Here is a 6000-nt window from a genome sequence, read left to right as displayed (position 1 = left end):
GGTGACTGGTTGATTGGCTATCTGCTGTGGACTGAGCACCCCACTAAGAAACAACTATTGCTTGTCTCTTGGTTTCCAAGTCCACAGCAATAAGATCAGCACTAGGCCTAAGCAGGAGATGCAGAAGGCTGTGAGGGAACTCCTACAAGGCCTAAAACTCCTTGGGAAGGGAATACAGGAAGAGAAATAGGGAATATACATAGGAAGAGGAGCATGAGAAGACCATGTACATTCCCATGTACAGAAGTGGGCAGGCTGATCTGCCAGTCAACATATGGCTGATACCTAGGGCTTATGAGTCTTCAAGACAGTGTGCCACTAGAAAATGGAAACACATAGCTCCTCAGAATTCCAAGAGTCCACTTCTCTTCCTGATTGGCCATCCAGCCTCTGCTTAGGCACCTGTTCCTTTCCTAGCAGCCTGTTCTAGCTACAGACAATGTTGACTCCTAAGATAGATGTGCTTTTTTTCCTCTTTGTACTAAGTCTTGGGTTCCAGCTCTGTCCCCCAGGAATCCAGTTGGGAATAGATTCCCAGTGCAGATACATCCATTCTCTTGGGCTCTGACAGAAGACTGAGGACAAGGAACTCAGTATTCCTTTGAATGTTCTATTCCAGGCACCCCCAACTCTTTCAATAATCAGTCTTTAGGGTACCATGCTGTCAACAAATGTAATCTTTCTGCTGTTCAGTTTCCTCATCTGTGAAACGGAGTTTAAAACAACTAACACATGCAGAAGCTTTAGAGCAGCGGGTGACATATGATGAGCACTTGGGAAATGGTTAGTATTAAACTGACATTTCTGGATTTGGTCACTCAACTGAGTTCTCTGAAATCAGAAGTCTATACCTCATTAATCTGTGTGCTTACTATTTGTCTTGCTATCTAGTACATGTGGGCACTTAATTTGTGTTGATTTTGAGACAAAGACAAGGTCTCCAGCCTTTGCTTTGTCCTATACACTTTGACCCAGACACGTTCTAGTTTGTTCCTATTAGTGTATAATGCTCACAATGGAATTCTGTCTGGTCATTTGAGGTTCAAGAATGTCAAAATCATAAAATCCCAGACTCTAGGGATGGACCTGAAAAGTTGTCCATTTCCTTTGGTCTGCCTTACCATGCCACTCTTCCTCCATTTCATGCTAGAGCCCTGGCTAAGTTACCATTTTTCTCATGAATAGCCCAGCAGGGCCTTTGGGGAGCTGGGGACTGGAGCCCTGAGACCCTAGTGTACATGGGAAGAATAGAGGTGGTGAAACCCCAGCACATGTGGGAAGAACTGAGGTGGCTTGTGTTAGTATCCTGACTGAACCTGACATATGTGCTCTGAGTTACTTTCTTCTTTAAAAACTTTAAAAAATATTTAATAGTTTTATGTGTGTTTTGACTCCATGTTTATATGGGCATCATGTTTGTGCTTAGCTTTTGTTCAGGTTAGAAGATGGTATTGGACCCCCTGCCAGAACTGGCCTTACAGATGGTTGTGATCCACCATGTGGGTTCTGGATTCAACCCAAGGCTCTGCAAGAGCAGCAAGCGCACTTCAAGTTTGAGCCAGCTCCCTAGCCCACCTTTTCCTCGTTTCTAAGGTTGTGGGTTTATCAAAGGGGAAATGCGCATTTCTGCATCTTAGTGCACTGATGGACAGGAGAAAGGGGGCAGTGGGAGAGGAAACACTGTGGACACAGGGAGATGTGGGGGCAGAGGGAGACACAGATTGACACAGGGGAAAGAGGAGGAGGGGGGACTAAGATGAAGAGATGCAGTCAGAGATACAGTCACAGAGGAGCGAGAGAAGGCAGAGACAGGTACACATATGCACAGAGAAGGAGAGAGGGGGAGGTAGGGAGAGGAGGGAGAGAGAGAAGAAAAGAAAGAGGGAGAGGAAGAGGGGAAGAGAGGGAGAGGGAGGGAGAAAGAAGGAGAGGGAAGGAGAGGGAGAAAAGAACACACTAAGCCCAAGCCAGCAGAAGTGGACATGGTAGACAACAGCAGGCCGTCTGGAGCGCTTTCTGGCCTAGATGACGATGTTGACATGTCCTGGGCAAACCGAGATCAAAATTAGCCACAGCTCTGGTAATGCTGGCTTCTGAAGAGCCCCCAAACAGCTCTGGTAATGCTGCACTAGTCTTCGGAAGCACACTGACTCTAAAACACTGTCCTCATAGGAATGACATACATCTAGGTTTGGGGATTTACTTGTCACACCATTGTCCCAGCACTTACCTGGCTTGGTCATGGATCTTTGAGCCTTCATTTTAAAATGATTTCTATTCAGCACCTAGGCCAGGTGGAGGTGGGATAAGCCTGACACAAAAGGAATCCAAGGCCAAGCCTGTGCTCATAGAGATGTACTGGAGTGAAACAGCCAAGATGCTGCCTAGACATCATGTGAGCGTGAAGAATCAAGTGAGCAGGTATGAGGGCAGAAATGCACAATGGACAGTGTCCATAATGCAAAGAATAAGGCTAAGTGTGTACCTGACAGTGTGGAGTGAACAGGAGGCTAGGCAGGACAGAGACAGTGAATTGGCCACTCTTCTAACTAATCAGGGAAAGCTCTCTGGATAAGGTGGAATTTCAGATTGCTGAGCATGTCTGCCCTCTCTGTAATGTGATTAAAATTGGTTTAGAAATTTGTGCTATATTTCAAGTGAGTGCTGTGCTTAAAATGTAATTGCATTTGGCCGTGTATTTGACATTCTTGAAATTAGAGCAGCTTGCATGCACTAAGGAAATTTGTCCAGAATGGAATTTGGTTTTTAAGCCAATGCATAGAAGAGCAGTTGCAATCTGAGCCTCTGATGGATGGCTCCTTCAGGGCTACCTCTTGGGCTGGCTCTCTCTCTTCGTACTTCCTGTTCATTCTGGAACTCTTCTCTGGCACTCAGCAGGAGGGAGACTTCTTGACTCCCCAACTTCAGAACCACATTTCTCCTGGCAGTCAGAGCCAGAGTCATCTTGACTCCCCAATCTAGGCCTCTCCTACATGTGTGCCAACCTGTGAACATATATGCCAGACTGCAGTTGTTAGGGACTTTGTCTTTGTCATCCAGGGTTTAGGACCTTTTGGATGGGATCAGACTCTCCCAGGGCTGGTGTTCTGTTCTTACTGGCTTGTTTTCCTTTGTCAGAACCCAAAAGAGCCGTCACGATTGCAAGCTAATTCTTTTTCACTGCTGTGGAAGCCAAATGACTGTTAAGGATTCTGTCACTACCTCAATAGGGATGTACTGAGGAAGGCGAGAAGAAACAGAATGTGACATTTCAGTTTCCTAAGGCCTTTCCAGACTTCACTCTGGTTGGTTAGTTGTAGCTGTTCCATTGGGTGCGAGAGAGCATAGCCTGTCCTTGTTACTCTAGAAGCTCAGAGTTCAAAGCGACTGCCAAGGTTACAGTCAACAAATATTTTGAGCACATACCATATGCCAGGCACATGATATAAACAAATAGTCACTGTCCTTGAGCCAAGAGCTTTCGTTCTAGTGGGAAAGGGTTTGGTTACATGCAGGTATGTGCAGTGCTGAGGCAAAGTATCAAGTCCTGTTTAGTAGTCTGAATGCCATTTCAGGTGGTAGCCTGTAGAAGTTGGCCAGGTGAAGGGCAGGGAATAGGAAAGGGCCAAAGAACAAGATCTGTGAAGATGTAAGGTGTGGGGGAGCAGAGCTGAAAACATTTCCTGGCCTAATTAGCTTCACACGGGAAACTGTCCTCAGGCGAGCTGGCTTGCAAATGACTTTGGTTCACACGAAAGACAGACTATAAAGAACCCTCCCCAAGCTGCTCATGAACCAAGGAGACTAGCTGTTTGTAACAGCACACTGTCACACTGTGAAGCAGGCAGAGAGAAACGCTTTGTTGTTGCTGTTGTCTGTTTGGTTTGGTTTGCTCGAGACAGGGTCTCACTGTCTAGGTCTAGCTGTTTGGGAACCCAGGCTGGCCTCGAGCTCACAGAGATCCGCCTGCCTCTGCTTCCCTAGTGCTGGGATTAAAGGTGTGCACTGCTGTGCCCAGCTTCAGAGAAAAGTTTTATCTATTCTTCTGGCCTTAATATTGATTTCTTGAGCATGGCATCTAGAGGCCCCCAATTTGGCATTTGTCCAAACTGTACGACCGGCCTCCTTGTCTCAGTTTTCTGTAATAAGTGGATTTTTTCACATCAAGGAAAAGGACACATACAAAACACACACACTGTGATAAGTGCATCCATAAACAGATACAGCATTACATCCTTGCCATGCAACTAGAAAGTAAGTTGCAGATGGGGAAACTGAGGCCTGCAGCAGCAAAGTAACTTTCTCAAAGTCTCAGTGCTAGGAAATGGGGGAGCTGGAATTCCAACCTTATCTGATTAATTCTTCAAGTAAGCTATTGCTAAAACTCAATACAACATTTCAGTGACAGTTGTGATATTCCTATCAAGCAGCAGTCACCAGAAAGTCCTGGCATTTCTTCATTTCTGTGCCTACCTTCATGCCCAGCTAGGGCTACCATCCATCATCACCCTCAGCACATCTATGATGGGCCAGCTGGCAGAGGGCTTGGCACCTCTAAATTTTAACCAGCTAAAGGTTTGACCCAGCCCAGAACTACAATGTGAAGGGGAGGCCGCTGAAAGGTTCACAGGGGGTCTCAACAGAATTTCAACAGAACATGCCACTGGATTGGACGTCCACCACCTTTCCACTGTACGGAACACAGCACGAGGGGAAGGGGGGTGCTGTCCTGGAGCCCTCGCGGGATGCAGCCCGTTCTCAGAAACCTTTCCCATCCTGAGATCCTTGGTGTTTCTCACAGCAGGCTTCTTGGCTTTGAGCCCAGGCAGGCTGTGTGCAATGATGAGGTGCCCACTCTTGAAAGTTAACATGGTTGTTTCTGGGGAGCTATCTGTGCTCTGTTATGAAAGAGGGCAAGAGAGTAGGAGACAATGAAGTGTAATGTCGATCTTCTCCAGAATAAGCTGGGATTTACTCTTCACAGCTACTTTTCAAGGACACCAAGACAATTCCGTGGGTCCCTATCAAAGATGATAAACTTAGGCCCAAGCTGTTTCCAATATCACTATTTTTCTTACTGGATGGGCCTCTTGTGGAAGCAGACTTCAGTGTGGGGTTGTTCCTATAACCTACTAGTCAAAACTGACGACAGCAAATGCTCTGTTTGGTATATTTGAGAGGATGAGGGTTTGAGACAGAACCCCCCCCCCCCCCTTGCTTATGTTGAATGAAGAAAAACCCTTTGTTTTGAAGGGGAAAATGTGAAGCAAGTGATAAGGAAGGCTTCACTTTGGCAAGGGGAGGGGATGGGGCTGGAATGAGCTGGGGCCTAGGGAATCCAGAAGCACCTGAAGAGCAGCTTACCCTTTTGTCCCCTTGTAAGAACTGTTGAGCCTTCCCTTACCTCTTTATGCTACTCCGGGTGAGCACTTTACAATTCCGCCACAGCACAGGGAATGATAATCACCATGCTAACTATAGCAGCCATAATGGCCCTGTTATTGATGTGAATCAGATTCATGGACCAGCAGCATCAGCATTGCCTGGAGCTTGTTAGAAGTGCAGAATCTCCAGGTCCTGAATCAGAATCTGCATGGTAATGAGATCCCTGGGCAGGGAAATTGAAGGAGCATCTGTTTAGTGCGTGGACAGCTGCTCTGGGAACTTGGTCAGAGTTCTCAGTCTTCTAGATTCCTTGCTCATGTTGGCTGTTTTGTCATCTGTTGATGACTCTGTATCCCAAATCCTAATCTATGGCTTTGGCGGACAGGAAAGCAGGCAACCAGAGCACCGTGTCCTACTTTGTAGGCAGTATGAGAGGGAAGAGGTGACGGTAGCAGACAGGAGAGCCATGGACGGACTTAATTGGGGCCTATGGGAAAATCAAGAGTGCTCCCCAACATCCATTTCCTAGTTATATTTAGGTGTGACCTGGTTACCAGATGTTAAAGTAACCTTTTAAAGCCCGGGGCTACAAAAGCCAAGGATTATGGAATGAAA

Source organism: Onychomys torridus, chromosome X, assembly GCF_903995425.1.
Source record: "Onychomys torridus chromosome X, mOncTor1.1, whole genome shotgun sequence".
NCBI lineage: Eukaryota > Metazoa > Chordata > Mammalia > Rodentia > Cricetidae > Onychomys > Onychomys torridus.
Note: the sequence above shows the minus strand (reverse complement) of the source record.